The sequence below is a fragment of the Palaemon carinicauda genome, chromosome 19 (genome assembly GCF_036898095.1).
Source record: "Palaemon carinicauda isolate YSFRI2023 chromosome 19, ASM3689809v2, whole genome shotgun sequence".
Lineage (NCBI taxonomy): Eukaryota > Metazoa > Arthropoda > Malacostraca > Decapoda > Palaemonidae > Palaemon > Palaemon carinicauda.
In genome coordinates this window covers 42993506-43012446 of record NC_090743.1, presented here as the reverse complement: position 1 = coordinate 43012446, position 18941 = coordinate 42993506, and the positions used below count along the sequence as shown (strand labels likewise).

At 41.3% G+C, this 18941-nt stretch overlaps 1 long non-coding RNA gene across 1 annotated transcript in view; it reads right to left on the bottom strand.

Moving 5' to 3' along the window:
* Positions 1–3277: 3277 nt before the first annotated feature.
* Positions 3278–18941, bottom strand: part of LOC137658605 (uncharacterized) — a 96826-nt gene continuing 81162 nt past the window's right edge. The window contains exons 3-6 of the long non-coding RNA XR_011047387.1: positions 15227–18894; positions 13757–14868; positions 12250–12323; positions 3278–3769 (exon numbers count right to left, since the gene is read on the bottom strand). This is a non-coding gene — a long non-coding RNA (uncharacterized lncRNA). The remainder of the gene's footprint in view (positions 3770–12249; positions 12324–13756; positions 14869–15226; positions 18895–18941) is intronic.

Genomic DNA, 18941 nt, shown 5'->3' with positions numbered 1-18941 from the left:
TTGGTTCAAGTGGTTTACCAGATACTCGTATTATCTTAGGGACATTGTTTTTGGTACAATGTCCCTAAAGGTTGGAAGTGTCTCAAAACAATTAAAAGCTCTAAAGGTTTCTTTTTAGGCTGGGTCATTAAGCACGTCTAATTTAGTGACATAAAACTGAGATCAGCACCCTTAGTTGCAAGTACAAAGGTATTCTTGACATATCTAAAGAATCTATTTAGCCCGATATTATCTAGAAAGGCTCCAATCACAGAAATTCCACTAGATTACACAACTGATACACAGACCACTGGTGTTGGCGAAGAGTATTTTTTTAGTACCTCTTAATGGTGACAAGTCTCTCTAGAGTTTCGAAAACGTTTTTGTTCTGAGGAGATGATGGGGTCTACCAACATATATAGACCTTGGGGTCTACATGCAGCAAGGCGATGTACAAAGTGGTTTCTGTCTAGTCTGAGGAAATGGGGATACTGGGATAAAAATTTCCTGATAGGATGCGATCAAGGAAGCTCTACCAGTAGTAGCCAAAATTCTGGAAACACTTACCTCTGATGCTAGAAAGTAACAATAAGGAGTTCATCATTGATCTGAATTTTTTTAGAACCTCCATTATCATGGCAAATAGGGGGAAGGAGTAAAAACTAGGTTGAAGCAGGTCTGCAGCATGGCGGTGATTGCCAAAGCTAACGGATAGGGGACTGAAGTGTCGATGATGTCTAGTGATAATCTTTGATTGTGTCCATTAAAGCTTCTCCTGTGCTAGGCATAAGAGGGACTTATACACTGTACAAGAAACCCATTCTGTTGATTACATAAAATGCTACTATCTTCCCTATGACTATTCTTTTGGGCTTGATAAAGAACTTTGAGGGTTGCCATAAGTCACATGACTGATGTGAAGAGGTAAATTCTCCTTGTTTTACTGACCTAAGAAGTGAAGTATGGTTTAAGTTGCAACTCACAACTTTAGAACGGGATTAAGCGTAAAGTAAGGTCTAGATTTCTTTCTGGATTCCAGTCCGGGGCCAGAATATAAAAGATCTCGGTTATTTCAGTACAAGAATCCTGATCTAGGATAGTTAAGGAGGGGATAAAGATAAAATCAGAAAAGGAAGATCTGTCCTTACATGTTTTCATATGCGCCATAAAGGTTCATTCTGAGGATGAGTAGAGGAGCCATATTGCTCAGAAGGCTCAACCACTTGCTGGCTGGAGTACTGATGTTCCATAAATTCCTTGAGCCTATAGTAAGATAGGAAGAAAGTCTACTCTCCTTCCCCAGGGAACATTTCAATAAAGAACCAAGTCTATCCTCATCCTCAAATGAACTACAGATTATGCCTAACGTAAGATAGGATTTTTATCATTTTGTCAATTTGTAAAAATCCTTAAGTACATAAAAGATAAAAGCAAGTTCTTTGACCCTCAACTTCCAGGGAAGTAAATTTACAAGGACAAACCAGTCGTCCAGGTTTGGTATGATTCCTATACCCAGAGGATGTAGCTATTTCTTAATTGGAGCCATGACCCTTCGAAAGACTTGCCGGGCTGTACTTAAGCCGAAGTATACAAAGTGCTATACTAGTAAGACAATCAACCTTAAGAACTTACTTGCATATGGATACTGTAGTTAAGTTATACCAACTAGTTGCCATGGTTTGATAAGAATCACATACCTAGAAGATGTATCTACTTCACGACTGGAGCCACGACTCTTCGAAAGACTTGCCGAGATGTGCATAGACCTAAGTATGCATAGTGCAATATTAGGTCTACTTTAAGAAGTTCAATACTGGAAAATTTTTCTCCAGTCGTCCAGTTTTCATAGGATTCCTATACCTAGAAGATGTAGCGATTTCCCGACAGGAGCCATGACCCTTCGAAAGTCTTGTCGGGATATGATTAGGCCGAAATATACAGAGTGCAATACTAGTAAGACAATCAATCTTAAGAGCTTACTTGCATATGGATACTGTAGATAAGTTGTCAAGGTTTGATAAGATTCGCATACCTAGAAGATGTAGCTATTTCATGACTGGAGCTACAACTCTTTGAAAGACTTGCCGAGCTGTGCACAGACCAAACTTTGTAGAGTGCAATATTAGGTCTACTTCAAGAAGTTCAGTACTGAAGAATTTTTCTCCATCTGAAAGCTTGTTAGGTTTCTAATCTAATTAACGTTTTACAGGCCTAAGTAAGGGGTCTAACCTCCCATTCAAGAACCACTGCCCACTGGAAGGGAATAAGGGATCCCTCACTAGAGGAAGATCCAAATATTCTACTGAACATTCTATTGCTGAGTTATACAGACTGGTACAAAACCTCGTGTTAGCCTCAAAGGATGGTGTTATTTGTGACATATCTTATTAACAAAAAGTCAAAAGTAACTAATGTACCGTGCAATGGAACAAGAACTCTTAATTTTCAAGTGGCCACAATATACAAGGGTTTTTTCTGTTGACAAACTTGCGCTTGGAAGCATATAACATGATTATTGGGGTTGATTTGCTGAAGTATGATCGATACTAAAGTTAATAAATTCTTTTATACATCATTACAATTACTTCATACGATCTGTTATTAGAGAGATTTGAAATTCGATAAATTGTTAGAGAGATTTGGAATTCGATAAATTGTTAGATATTCTTTTTTTATATTCTCTAAGAAAAATTATTGCATACTTATAACTACACCTCAGAAATAGAATTCTTGGGAGAATTTGTATCCTAAAACAAACTGAACTACATAATGCAGTATGAGGGTATTAAACTTTGCAGCCTATATCTCTCAAGATTAAGTATAATAATAAGTATTTGACAACAGACTGCATTATTGCAATGGTCCGTGTCTGGCCGGAAGAGCCAGGTAATCTGCAAAAACATCAGAATTTAAGCTGAAGGACTATGTATACTAAAACATGATGAGTTACCAAAATGAGGTAATTTTTAAGTCGAAATTAAAGAGAGACTTTGTATCCGGAAACATACTCAGCTACCTAATATAATTCTTAACCTAACATGAATCAAAAGTAAAATACTTTTTGTATTGAAGTGCCTAATGAAATCATAGCTTGTAAGTAATTCAAGCAAATGACTGAGAATACTAGAACATGCTGAGTTATCTAGTAACATCGAAATATTTCAACTACTAAGAACTCAAAGTTCAATGCTTTGTATCTAGAAACCTGATGTTAGTTTTCGAAATATTGATAAATTAAAATGAACTATATGCCTTGAAGCATTACGAGATGCTTGTGGCTGATACCAAACTCCAAAAAAAAAAAAAAAAAAAAAAAATCAGTAAAAACTCTTTCCACAAGGAAACATATTTTACTCAAGTTACCTAATAGAATAGCTGTTTTTAATACTAATATGATACATATATGATAATCTATGTATCCTGAAGCGCACTAGCCACTAATAGGGTCTCATATGCTAAGTTATTACTAAGTAGTTATGAGAATCCCTAACATGATTTTATACGCAAACAATAATATAAACATAAGCTGGTGGGATTTGTGCTAACAAGCAAAATTGAATTTTTTCTAGTTTCCCGTAGTTAAAAGTCTGTAAATAACACCATTTTGGCACAAAATCGTCCATTGAAACAAATCACACTGTTCTCTTGATTCGGTTTCTTGATGATGATATTTTTCTCCAAAACCCTCTTGAAATCCATATGGTTCACGATAATTCACATAGCTATAGATATTTCCAGTGGTAGAACTGCATAGCTTAACTTCTGAGAGAAGGAGGTGAAGAGGCTTTTTCTGAAAAGATGAGAAAACGAATTAATCATATCAGGTATAATTTATATCTACTTGCTTGCATGATACAAGCATAAAAATATGTTATTATTATTATTATTATTATTATTATTATTATTACAAGCTCAGCTGTAACCCTAGTTGGAAAAGCAAGATACTATAAGACCAAGGGCTCCAACAAGGAAAAATAGCCCAGGAAGGAAAGGAAACAAGGAAATATATAAACTACGGGAGAAGTAATTAACAATCAAAATAAAATATAAAAAAAAGGAGGAAGAGAAATAAGATTGAACAACATGCCTGAGCTATATTCGGGATCCTAGCAACTTTCACCTACATGTCACAGGTCCTGTAGACCACACGTTGAACACCTAAGGTTTCATAAAGGCATAGCTGCTACTTTAATTATCATCATAACCATTATCACTGTTACTATTACTATTATTATTATTATCATCCTCATAATATTCGTGCCTAGCTATAACCTAATCAAGACTGTTTCAATATTTTTAGAAAATCTGGTGAAATTTACAGCCATCAAGAAGGAATAAAATTAATGATATCCCTCTCCATATATAAGTTCTACATAATTTGCTTACTACAGTGTCTCTTGAATCAATCAGATTGAGGCCAAGACTTAGCGAAATAATATTGAATTTGAACACAAGACACAGATACCAAAGAACTCTCAAATGTTTGAGAAATTCAAATAATAAAAGACATTACAACCATAACACAAGAACAAAATATCAGTAATAAGATTTATGACTTTGACCCTCAACTACAATTGATTTGCAATTAATATCTGAACCTCAGTTTTGGCAACAGGATAGGATCGATGAAAACGAGTTTTCTAGAGCTGATTTTATGACTAAGTAATTTCTTGCATTGGGCTAGCCATCAACCGACAATGCATTATTATTATTATTTTTATTATTATTATTATTATTACTTGCTAAGCTACAACCCTAATTGGAAAAGCAGGATGCAGGGCTCCAACAAGGAAAATAGACCAGTGAGGAAAGGAAATAAGGAAAATACAAGGAAATTAACATATTAAAATAAAATATTTTCAGAACAGCAACAACTCAAAAATAAATATTTCATATATGAATTATACTAGTCTGAAACGTCTAAGCTTTCGCATCAGACTGAGAGCATAAACCTGGGGAAAAATTAATTCAAGATTAGGTTAGTTATAATCATGTTATTTTCATTAGTAAAATAAATTTTTGAATATACTTACCCGATAATCATGTAGCTGTCAACTCCGTTGCCCGACAGAATTCTACGGACGGGATACGCCAGCGATCGCTATACAAGAGGGGGGTGTACTCACCAGCGCCACCTGTGGCCAGGTACTGCAGTACTTCTTGTTGACACCACCTCAATTTTTCCTCGGTCCACTGGTTCTCTATGGGGAGGAAGGGTGGGTCAATTAAATCATGATTATCGGGTAAGTATATTCAAAAATTTATTTTACTAATGAAAATAACATTTTTCAATATTAATCTTACCCGATAATCATGTAGCTGATTCACACCCAGGGAGGTGGGTGAAAACCAGTGTACATGTATATCAAGAAGCTAAGTATCCCGTATTTCATATTATCAGTTATTCAAAATAACAATGAAATTATAAGTACCTGGTAAGGAAGTCGACTTGAACCATTACTCTGCCTTCAATAAGTTCGTCTTCCTTACTGAGCGCAGCGTTCCTCTTAGGAGGCTGAACAACTCTAAGGTGCTGAAGTATAAAGGGCTGCAACCCATACTAAAGGACCTCTACACAACCTCTAACTTAGGCGCTTCTCAAGAACGAATTGACCACCCGCCAAATCAACTAGGATGCGGAAGGCTTCTTAGCCTACCGTAACAACCCAAAAACAACAATAAAAGCATTCAAGAGAAAGGTTAAAAAAGGTTATGGGATTAAGGGAATGTAGTGGCTGAGCCCTCACCTACTACTGCACTCGCTGCTACGAATGGTCCCAGGGTGTAGCAGTTCTCGTAAAGAGACTGGACATCTTTGAGATAAAATGATGCAAACACTGACTTGCTCCTCCAATAGGTTGCATCCATAATACTCTGCAGAGAACGGTTCTGTTTGAAGGCCATCGAAGTAGCTACAGCTCTCACTTCGTGGGTCCTTACCTTCAGCAAAGCAAGGTCTTCATCCTTCATGTGAGAATGAGCTTCTCTAATCAGAAGCCTTATGTAATACGAAACTGCGTTTTTGGACATAGGCATCGAAGGTTTCTTGATGGCACACCATAAGGCTTCTGATTGTCCTCGTATAGGTTTTGACCTTTTAAGATAATACTTTAGAGCTCTGACAGGGCAAAGAACTCTCTCTAGCTCGTTACCCACCATGTTGGAGAGGCTAGGAATTTCGAACGATCTAGGCCAAGGACGTGAAGGAAGTTCATTTTTTGCCAAAAACCCGAGCTGTAAGGAACATGTTGCTGTTTCGGATGTGAATCCTATGTTCCTGCTGAAGGCGTGAACCTCACTAACTCTTTTGGCTGTTGCAAGGCAGACGAGGAAAAGAGTTTTGAGAGTAAGGTCTTTGAAAGAGGCTGTCTAGGAGACATCAGGAACCTTAAGACTACGTCTAGATTCCAGCCTGGAGTGGACAAGCGACGTTCTTTAGAGGTCTCGAAAGACTTAAGGATGTCCTGTAGATCCTTGTTGGAAGAAAGATCCAAGCCTCTGTGGCGGAAAACTGATGCCAACATACTTCTGTACCCTTTGATCGTAGGAGCCGAAAGAGATCTAACATTCCTAAGATGTAACAGGAAGTCAGCAACTTGGGTTACAGAGGTATTGGTAGAGGAAACTGCATTGGCTCTGCACCAGCTTCGGAAGACTTCCCACTTGGATTGATAGACTCTACGAGTGGAAATCCTCCTTGCTCTGGCAATCGCTCTGGCTGCCTCCTTCGAAAAGCCTCTAGCTCTAGAGAGTCTTTCGATAGTCTGAAGGCAGTCAGACGAAGAGCGTGGAGGCTTGGGTGTACCTTCTTTACGTGAGGTTGACGTAGAAGGTCCACTCTTAGAGGGAGAGTCCTGGGAACGTCGACCAGCCATTGCAGTACCTCTGTGAACCATTCTCTTGCAGGCCAAAGGGGAGCAACCAACGTCAGCCGTGTCCCTTCGTGGGAGACGAACTTCTGGATAACTCTGTTGATGATCTTGAACGGCGGGAATGCATAAAGATCGAGATGGGACCAATCCAGCAGAAAAGCATCCACGTGAACTGCTGCCGGGTCTGGAATTGGGGAACAGTACAATGGGAGCCTCTTGGTCATGGAGGTGGCGAACAGATCTATCGTTGGCTGACCCCACAAGGTCCAAAGTCTGTTGCACACGTCCTTGTGAAGGGTCCATTCTGTGGGGATGACCTGACCCTTCCTGCTGAGGCGATCTGCCGAGACATTCATATTGCCCTGAATGAATCTCGTTACCAGCTTGAGGTTTAGACTTCTTGACCAAATGAGGAGGTCCCTTGCGATCTCGTATAGCTTCTTCGAATGAGTCCCTCCCTGCTTGGAGATGTATGCCAAGGCTGTGGTGTTGTCGGAGTTCACCTCCACCACCTTGTTTAGCAGGAGGGACTTGAAGTTCATTAAGGCCAGATGTACTGCCAACAACTCCTTGCAATTGATGTGAAGCGTTTCCTGTTCCTTGTTCCATGTCCCCGAGCATTCCTGTCCGTCCAAGGTCGCGCCCCAGCCCGAGTCTGATGCGTCCGAATAGAGATGAAGATTGGGGGTCTGAACAGCTAACGAGAGACCCTCCTTGAGAAGGATGTTGCTCTTCCACCACATGAGAGTAGTCTTCATCTCTTTGGTAACAGGAATAGAGACCGCTTCGAGCGTCAAATTCTTGTCCCAGTGAGCTGCTAGATGGAATTGAAGGGGGCGGAGGTGGAGTCTCCCTAACTCGGTGAACAGGGCTAACGATGACAGGGTCCCTGTTAGACTCATCCACTGTCTCACCGAGCATCTGTTCCTCTTCAGCATGCTCAGAATGCACTCTAGGGCTTGGTTGATTCTTGGGGCCGACGGAAAAGCCCGAAAAGCTTGACTCCGAATCTCCATTCCCAGGTAAACGATGGTTTGGGAAGGAATAAGCTGGGACTTTTCTAAGTTGACCAAAAGACCCAGTTCCTTGGTCAAGTCCAAAGTCCAATTGAGACTCTCCAGACAGCGACGACTTGTGGGGGCTCTTAACAGCCAGTCGTCTAAATAAAGGGAGGCTCTGATGTCCGCCAAGTGGAGGAATTTCGCAAGATTCCTCATCAGTCGCGTAAACACCATAGGTGCCGTGCTTAGGCCAAAACACAGGGCTTGGAATTGGTACACAACCTTTCCAAAAACGAATCTCAGAAAAGGTTGGGAGTCTGGATGAATGGGGACGTGAAAGTAAGCGTCTTTCAGATCCAACGAGACCATCCAGTCCTCCTGCCAGACCGCTGCTAGGACCGACTTCGTCGTCTCCATAGTGAACGTCTGCTTGGTGACATAAGCATTGAGCGCACTGACGTCCAGCACCGGTCTCCAACCTCCTGTCTTCTTGGCCACCAGAAAGAGACGGTTGTAGAAGCCCGGGGATTGATGATCCCGGACTATCACCACTGCCTCCTTCTGTAACAGAAGCGACACCTCTTGATGTAACGCTAGCCTCTTGTCCTTTTCCTTGTAGTTGGGAGAGAGGTTGATGGGAGAAGTGGTCAGAGGGGGATTGCGGCAGAATGGTATCTTGTAACCCTCCCTTAGCCACTTGACAGACTGGGCGTCTGCACCTCTTCTTTCCCAAGCTTGCCAGAAGATCTTGAGTCTGGCTCCTACAGCTGTCTGGAGAGGAGGAGAGTCAGTGTTTGCCTTTCGAAGACTTGATACCTTTCTTGGACCTGCCCCTGTGACCGTCTGGGCGGGTACCTCCTCGGCTGGGGGCTCTGCCACGAAAGGGCGGAATAAATCTAGTAGCAGGAGTATCAGCCACTGGGGTGCGGTAAGTTCTAGGAACTGAAGGAGCAATCTTAGCCTTCCGTGCTGAAGAGGCCACAAGATCATGCGTGTCCTTCTGAATGAGAGCCGCAGAAAATTCCTTGATAAGATCCTCAGGAAACAGGAACTTAGAAAGAGGAGCAAAAAGTAACTGAGACCTTTGGCAAGAGGTGATACCAGTGGAAAGGAAGGAGCAAAGCTGTTCCCTTTTCTTGAGGACTCCCGATACAAACATAGAGGCAAGTACGCCGGAACCATCGCGAATTGCTTTGTCCATACAGGACATGATCAGCATGGCCGAGTCTTTGTCAGATGGGGCAGTCTTCTTGCTCAAGGCCCCCAGGCACCAATCGAGAAAATTAAAAATTTCAAAGGCGCGAAAGACTCCCTTCAAGAAGTGGTCCAGGTCAGAAAAGGTCCAGCAGACCTTAGAGCGTCTCATAGCTGACCTTCGTGGAGAGTCAACCAAACTTGAGAAGTCAGCCTGGGCAGAGGCAGGGACCCCCAAGCCTGGTTCCTCTCCTGTGGCATACCAGACGCCCGCCTTAGACGTCAGCTTAGGAGGTGGAAACATAAAAGACGTCTTTCCCAGTTGCTGCTTGGACTGCAACCAATCCCCTAACATTCTCAAAGCTCTCTTTGAAGATCTAGCGAAGACGAGCTTAGTGTAGGCAGACTTAACAGGTTGCATGCCTAGAGAGAACTCGGATGGAGGAGAGCGAGGGGTAGCAGAAACAAAGTGATCCGGGTAAAGTTCTCTGAACAGAGCCAGAACCTTGCGAAAGTCGATGGAGGGTGGCAATGACTTGGGTTCCTCCACGTCAGATGAAGGATCATCCAGGTGAGCAGCTTCATCCTCAGAAACCTCATCACCTGAGGGTTGAGAAGCGAGAGGTAAAGTTAAAGCGGTCTGCTGAATGGCTGAATCCTGAAGAGCGGGTGCATGCGCACTTGCGGATTCATCCTCAAGTCTCTGTTGAAGAGGATGAGGGCTGGTAATGACAAAGTCCTGAGGCTGGGATGAAGGAGGTTCTGCGGAGGTCTGAGGAGCAAGCGTGGTGAGAGGCGACTGTAGTAAAGCATGAGGCTCATGCTGCATAGACTGCGGTTCAAGTTGAATGGGAAGAGGCTCAAGCTGAGGAGAAAGTGGCAGATGCATGCGTTGAGGTGGCCGACTCATAGCATGAGGTTCCTGCCTCAAGAGTTGCGCTTGCTTCAAGGGTTGAGGTGGCTGCGCAGAGAGAGGCTCTAGTCTCACGAGTTGAGGTTCTTGAGGTGCTTGCCTCGAGAGTTGAGGTTCTCGCCTCGAGGAAAGTGGAGGTGGCTGCTGCGAGAGTTGAGGTGGCTGCCTCAAGGATGGTAGAGGTTGTCGTACCTCAAGAGGTTGCTGCCTCGAGGATGGTTGTAATGCAAGATACTCCTGCCTCAAGGGTAGAGGAGGTTGTAAAGCATAAGGCTCCTGTCCCCATTGTTGAGGATGTTGCTGCGTGGTAAGAGGCTCCTGCCTCAAAGAAAGTGGAGGTTGCTGCACAGCGCTGGTATCTGGCAACTCCCAACGCGGCAGCTCACGCAAGGAGGTAGCTTGAGGAACCTCAACCTCATACGTCTGGCAGATTGTACTGCGCTGAGGAGGAGGAGCGCTCGCAGGAGGAGGTGTATTAACCTTCTCTGCCTGAAACTCCCGCATCAACACCGCAAGCTGCGACTGCATAGTCTGCAGCAAAGCCATCTTAGGATCAACAGAAGTTGAGGTCTGTTGAGGCATAGCTTTAACAGAAGTTGAGGTCTGTTGAGGCAGCGCCTTGCCTCTCTTAGGAGGCGTGCAGTCACCTGATGACTGCGGCGAGTCCGAGCTAGCCCAATGGCTACACCCTGGCTGTTGGACTCGCGCGGTCTGGACTTTACGCTTAAGAGGTCTTGAGGCCCGAGTCCAGCGTTTTCTCCCCGAAAAATCTTCTGCAGACGAGGATATTAAGGGCTCAATCGTCTGAGAGTGGAAGTGACGATCTCTATAAGATACGCCCGCAACCACTGAGGATACTACTGTGCGCCGATCAAGGCCTGCCGAACCCTTTTGCCCTTCGACATTGCTTCTCCCCTGGGCTTGGGAGCTTGCAAGAGGTCCCGGACTGGGAGGACGACTGGCACGCACAGAAGTATCCTCACGCGCAACACTGACACTGACACTAGCACTAGGCACAGCACTGGCACTACCACTTCCCACTGCACTTTACACTTTAAGTTCCTTGACGTCTGCCAAAAGGAACTTGTGGTCACTCACTACCGACTCCACTTTATCACCTAAAGCCTGAATAGCACGTAAAACATCTGACATATCAGGCTGAGCACTAATAGTAGGTTCGGGGGTAGCCACTACAGGGGGAGGAAAAGGTTGAGGATCATGGGGGGAGGAATAAAGTAAAGAGCGAGCCGAACTCCTCCTAACTCTCTCTCTCTCTAACTTAGTGGTATACTTAAGGAATCGAATAAAATCAAGTTCCGAAAGTCCGGCACATTCCTCACATCGATCTTCCAACTGACAGGATTTTCCCCTACAGTCGGAACAAACGGTGTGAGGATCAACCGAGGCCTTCGGAAGCCGCCTAATACAAGTCCTACATCGTCTTTGGGGAGGAGCTTGAGAATGGTCGGACATCTTGAATCAGAGAACAGTCAAGGGGGATTCCAAATTAAAGCTAAAGATCGTTAAACCATAAATCAAAATTAATCCAAAAGCTATCTAAGCTAAGGGAAAAGCTTCCTGTATAGCGAAAGCTGAAATCTCAGAGCAATACTTCACCAAAACCGTGAACAAAGACTCCAAAATTATAAGCGTATCCATGTAGGTCTTGCCGGAAGCACGACAGAGGAAAAATTGAGGTGGTGTCAACAAGAAGTACTGCAGTACCTGGCCACAGGTGGCGCTGGTGAGTACACCCCCCTCTTGTATAGCGATCGCTGGCGTATCCCGTCCGTAGAATTCTGTCGGGCAACGGAGTTGACAGCTACATGATTATCGGGTAAGATTAATATTGAAAATTACATTTTGGTACAAAACTTCTACCAAACACTGTTGACTCAGTAGGATACTAAGCTGTGTGTTTATTTTTGTGCAGGCTGAAATCTATATTTACTATGTCATTCATATGTAATTTAGATTAGAGAACATACCTTTAAAATATTCAGTGAAGGCATATGAATACCAAACACCACTCTTTTCCAAAGTGATACAGAATAGTGTATTAAGATTGTGAATTACATTATCTAATAACAGACTAATACTCAACTGATGATATACTTGAAAAAAAAAGTATATCTAATATGATATACTTTAAAAGCTAGTAGCTCAATATCATCTTGTAATTAATTTACTAAAGAAATTTGTTTGAAAATATTACATCTATATAAAGTTTATATTGTTTTGACTAACTTTTATATATCCAAGAATGATTTTATTTTCTGGGAAACCTTACCTTCATATTCAGTCGTTCGGCCTTCGAGTCAAAAATTACTTTGAAAGAAGTCTCACTGGAATTCAGTCTTCAGTCTGTAATAGAATGTGGTCATTCAGTATATACGTCGTACAAAGAGTTTCTCTTCATGTTCACAAAATATCTGAAGACTTAAATGTTGAATTCGTTATACAGATTTTACTTTCCCTCACGCATTGATTTATTGTCTAATCTCAACAACAGTATTAGAAACTAGCGGGGCACTCAGTAGAGTGCAGACCTTCACCGAGGCAGCTTATTTCTCGACCTTTTGCTCGACCTTGACCTTAACCTTTGACCATCACATGCATTAATGGGCGTGGATTTTCTGTCATAACCATGTCCAAATTTATGACTGATTATGTGAATTAGGTGTTTTGCTTGACCATGACCTTGAAACCTTCCAAAATTTGATAATTTCCAGCTTTTTACATAAGTTAATCCCTGCAAGTTTCATTACTCAAGGTTTATAATTGTGGCCGGGAATGCAATAAAATCTGGAACATCCAACCATGCTGTTCTCTATCCCATCCTAATTCTGTTTGATTTTTTTTTTTATCCAGCCATACCAACACTTAAGTCAATTATATGCTATCATTACTAATAAGAGTAATACTTCATCTTTTAAAAAGGTGCAATCACACAATATTTACACATATATAAAACCCTGATTCTAATATGCATGATATTTTGAGAATTCTCATTATGAAGAAACAAAATAAAGCCTCGACTCCATTCAATATATGATCCTTCAGCAATAAAAGAAGTTCCACTATGTTATATAATTCCCTGAGCTTCAAATGTCATCCGGTGAGGTACAAGGTCATTCTGATTGTTAATTCAATGAAAGTTCCCAAATTATTTTAGATAGTCAAATGAAAATGCCCTGAAGATCAATGGATGATCAGCAATGTCATTTTGACCCTCAATTCAGAAAAAAAATGCCCATTTTTAACTTACTTTATGTCACTTTTCAATTTTGAGATATCCATAATTTTCTGAGATCAAAAGAAATTAGATCTTCAAATATGTCAAGATTCTTTGGTTGTAAAGTAAATATTCCTTCATGGCTATTTTGCTCAATTGATTTTATTATGATTGTGAATGATGTAACATGAAATTGGTTCATTCAAATTGTTTAGATTACTAAGACAAAAGTTAGTAATACATTTTGATGCACCATAGCCAGAATATTCTAATTAACAGACAATTACCAATATAGAACTAAAACTCTATATCTGTAGTCCTTATTGATCTTGACAAAATTTAGCCAGATTTCTCTAGACCTTGCAATCATTAGCGACTTCCGTGCAAAAAGAACGCAACTTTTAATAAATTCTCCAATTAATGTTGATTTGTTACACATCTAATGGACTTATTTTACCACACATTGCATTTCCAGTTCTAGTTCGTAATATTAGCAATATGCTAATAAGTCTCAAATTTTGTCTAAATTAGCAGAATAGTTCTACGTTTACAGATGCCTTACCTTCACTTGTTGTGGATCCAATTGACACGTTGGCTGGCCTTGAATCCTTTGGATGTTGGTCGGGATGGACTTGAATCATTTAGGTATTGGCCAGGCTGAGCTTGAATCCTTTAGGTATTGGTCTGGCTGGTCTTGAATCATTCAGATACTGGCTGGGCTGGGATTGAATCATTTAGGTACTGGTCTGGCTGGTTATGAATCATTCAGCTATTGGTTGGGCTGGGCTTGAGCCATCGGGCTGGGCTTGAGCCATTTAGGTATTGGTCGGGCTAAGCTTGAACCATTTAGCTGTTGGTCGGGCTGGGCTTGAGCCATTTACGTATTGGTCAGACTAGGCTTGAACCATTTAGGTATTGGCCGGGCTGGGCTTGAATTATTTAGGTATTGGTCTGGCTGGTCTTGAATCATTCAACTGTTGACTGGGCTGGGATTGAATTATTTAGGTATTGGTCTGGCTGGTCTTGAATTATTCAGCTATTAGCTGGCTTGGCTTGAGTCATTTAGCTTTTGGTCAGGCTGGGCTGAATCATTTAGCTATTGGTCAGGCTGGGTTTGACCCATTCAGCAATTCAGCTATTGGCCAGGCTCCGCTTGCATCATTTAGCTATTGGTCAGGCTCGGCTTGAATCATTTTGCTATTGGTTGGGCTAGGCTTGAATCCTTTAGCTATTGGTTGGGCTAGGCTTGAATCCTTTAGCTATTGGTTGGGCTAGGCTTGAATCCTTTAGCTATTGGTCAGGCTGGGTTTGACCTATTCAGCTATTGGTCAGGCTATGCTTGAACCATTTAGGTATTGGTCAGACTGGGTGTGAATCATTTAGGTATACTATAGGTCTGTTCAGGCTTGAACCAGTTAGGTATAGGTCAGGCTGGGCTTAAATCATACAGGTATAGGTCAGGCTGGGCTTAAATCATACAGGTATAGGTCAGGCTGGGCTTAAATCATACAGGTATAGGTTGGGCTATGCTAGAAACAACTAGATATAGGTCAAGCTAGGCTTGGACCTTTCAGGTAAAGGTCGAACTAGGCTTAAACATATTAGGTATAAGTTGTGCAGGGCTCCTCACAGTTATAATCTTCTAAGTGATTTTCGTGTTACATGACAATCTACCTGAAAGAAACAGCCTTTATTATATATTGATAACCAAAGTTCAAGCTGTTACTCTAAAATTTACTGATATCCTATTTTGGCTTTCCATCAAATTCGTAACACTATCATGAAATTAATTCCTTATACATAAAGTTATCAAAGTCAAGTTTGTAAAACTTCAAAATATCATCATTGACATCTTGTTGCCTTCCAATGAAAGTATCACAATGATTTAGATGAGAATTTATGTTTTGAAGGAATATATTCTTACAAAAGGAAGTTGAAAGACAATCAAGGTTAATGTAGCTATGGTCGATTTACTTCATTTAACAAGAATATGACTTATCAATAAATCCAAAATAATTCCTCAGTTACTCACTTTTTACTTATTTGACACTCCGGCCACTGCCTAAGCTGACTCTTTGCTGGGTTGAGCCTCAAAGCAATGTTCCGGTTTGTGCATTCTATGATCTTCACAAATTTTGTTGGTTGAGCAATCGCTAAGCAGGATCAATTTGTGCCACATGGGATGGCCCGTGGGTTGAGCCTTAAAGCATTTTTCCTGTATGTGCATTGTGTGATCTTCATTAATCCAGTTTTTCTGGTTTAGCAATCACTAAGCAGGGTCAATTTGTGCCATATAGAATGGACCTTATGTTGAGCCTCAAAACATTGTTCTTGTTTGATTATTCTGTGATCTTCAATAATTTGACTTTTGGTGGTGCAGCAGTCACCAAAGGCTCATCTACATGATCAGTTGAGCAGCATCTTTACGAAACACGGCTCCAAAACTGTTGTAGACAAAACACAATGAACCACCTACAGTTTGTGGTAAATGACAGGTGCGTGCTGAATAGCAGTGTGGGAAATTGCATCGACTATACCCATGTCATTCCTCCTCTTCTGTAGACAGGATGGTTGGAGACTTTGGCTGCAGTGAAAAACTAGACTATGATCCACAGACTTCACATATATGTGAAAGTCCCATACTTCACTCCTGGTTCGTAGCCTGCCTCACGCCGTGATACTGTTAGTGAAAAGGGACCATGTACACAGTTCATCTACAGGGTGGGGCAGAACCGATTGAGCAGTTTCGAGGAGTCAATGCTTAGGGGGAAGGGAGGGGAGAGGGGTGCGGGTGGTTTTGTTCCGCACCTCAGAAATCCCCATTTCAATAGCCGACATGGTGTGGACGGGAGCACATCATGGCTTTGCTGTGCGTGCATATTTTGAGAACAATAAATCTGTGATTGCAACACAAAGAGCTTTTCAGCGATGGTTCAATATTCCACGGAACAATGCTGTTCCTCATATGAACACAATTCAGTCCTGGGTTAGGCAGTTGGAGGCAACTGGTAGCACACTAAGAAGAGCACATGGCCGACGCAGGTCCATCAGAACAACAGGAAAGACCACTACATTCCACTAAACTTATAGTGTGGTGTGCCATCTCACAATTTGGCGTGCTAGGCCCAAACTTCTTTGAGGAGGACGGAGTAGCTGTGACCGTGAATTCTGAACGCTATGTTGCAATATTTCTTGTAGCCCAGAATAGAAGAGATTGTTGAAAATGAAGGATCGGGGGACTTGTGGTTCCAGCAGGATGGGGCTACACTTCACACAGCCCGAATTTCACTCACTGTTTTGAGACATGTTTCCCGGACATCTGGCGTCTCTGAGGGGTGACTTAGGGTGGCCTGCGCGATCACCTGATTTGAGAATTTGCATTTTCTTTCTTTGGGGACACTTGAAAGAATGGGCGCTCAGAAGTCGCTCTCACACCCTACCACAGCTAAGGGAGCGGATTATTGAAGAGATTAACGCCATACCCTGCAGTATGTGTGAACGTGCTGTAGGGAACTTCATTGAACGACTTCAACAGTGTGTTGCAGCTAATGGCTGCCATCTTGCTGACACTTTCAGAACATAAGGATTATAAATTGTATGTTATGCTAACCTCGAGAATAATAAACTCTATTCTCTCTGTACCGCCATTACTTTTTTATATCTACTCAAAACTGCTCAACCGGTTCTGCCCCACTCAGTAATAAGTAGTCCTCAGCACCTTACTCCATCCAAATGCCTCAACACTGTTCCGGAATATTCTCAAACACCATACCTGCAAACTGATCGTGTAGAAGAGTCCTAAGCAGTTCCTGGTTCCTGGCACTTAACCTAGGGAGAACATTCGGCACTGCTGCTTTCTTAAATATGAACGTTCTTTCATTCGACTAACATTTCTTGAGGAAATTTACTGAAGAATCTTGAGGTCTATATTGTTAATCACCATGCCTCATTTTTACACCTGTTCTCATCCATAAGCTTTTCATATTTATTTATCTTGCTTTTCCATATTCAAACTCTTGAACAAATCTGGGACATACCGCAAAACACCAGGACTTAGGAAGCCATTTCAAATTGTTAATATCTTCTTGAACATAAAATTCATTTACTATAATTAATTTCATGTGGTAATTTATTGAACAAACTTGTGGTAGATTTCTCATAGCTCAGCGTCATGCCAAAATTTTATAACTTTTGTCAGATATAATTTTACTGTATCTCCTTTGCTTTGTCTTATTTTTCTCCATTCAATTGCTTGGATGAATAAGTGTACAAAATCTTGTCGCAGGTTGTTGAAAGGCTCTAAGGATTCAAGGACTGACTATCCAATAATTAACCCTAGACTCATATACCCTGCACCACTTGATACCAAAACTCTGTGAATGTCTGTTTTCACATTTTAATCCTTTAGCACCTTTCCTATTATATTGAATTGACTGAATGAAATTAGAGCCATGTGACTGTACTAGGGCCGAATAAGCCACTCCTTTCTGTACCTCTACTTTCTTATCAAAATCAACGAGTTTTAACTGGACTTGACTTACTGCGATAAAATTATGTACCAATCATGGAACAGATTTTCCAATGGCTGCATATTACATATGCAAATTATATCAATTTGTTTCATGCAGATCAGTACCTTGTTCCATTCGTAACCAGCTTGAAGTTCTTTAACATAATTGTAAATTCCATCGTTTTAAAAACCCCTTTTAGTGCTGGGGGACACATCTTGCATATAATGCCTGCCTTGATAGTAGCCTGTGGAATTCCTTGAGCACAGGTGTTACAACTTTCAATGCTGGGACATAACATGCTTATATTCCTGCCTTGATGGAAGCCTGTGGAATTCCATGCGTACAAGTGTTATACCTTTCAATGCTGGAATACATGTTGCATATAATTCCTGCCTTGATGGTAGCCTTTGGAATTCCAGGAATGCAGGTGTTGTACCTTTCAATGCTGGAATATATGTTGCATATAATGCCTGCCTTGATGGTAGCATAAGGTTTTCAATGCTGGGACACACGTTGCATATAATTTCTACCTTAAGAGCAGGTAGTGTAATTCCTTCAATGTGGAGTTATTTCATATGAGGACAGACTTTCAAGCCTGTAGTTCTGTTATTATTATCTAATACATCAATGACATGATTGTGAACTGTTCACTTGTTTGGTCATCTCAACATTTCTTTAAATATATAAAGTTCCTCAGGTAATGCTTATCCACATTCACCCCGTTGTTGACTTGGACATCCAGATAGATAACTGCCTGGTTGGCAGCCATTTCAATTGACTTACTGAATTCGACATATTCATCTTATTGCCTAGTTTCCAGATTCACTACTCTCGTTTTCTTCTTAAATTCAATTATATTTTCTCTAAGTTTCAGCTTTCCTTCCCCCTCATATTTTCTAGTTACCTGCTCTTTCAAGCAGTTATTCCTCTTAAGGTTGCATTATTTATCGCTAAATTGAATATTTTTTTTTTATTACATAAAACTCATGAGTTATACTCGGGTCTTTTCTGCTCTATTGAAATCTTACATTATTCACAGCATTTAGTTTTATATTCTTTTCAGTTCCTATTTTGGTTTGCAACTGCTGGCCGTTCAGTTGAAAAATTCCTGAGAGGAGTGAAAGCCTTTCTTTTGTTCTATGTATTAGGAATCTTCAGAATTTCAGATGTTTCTCGTGTAGCGATCGATCTGCAAAAGAAAAATTCTAATATAGAAAGTAACACTTGAGTAAATAA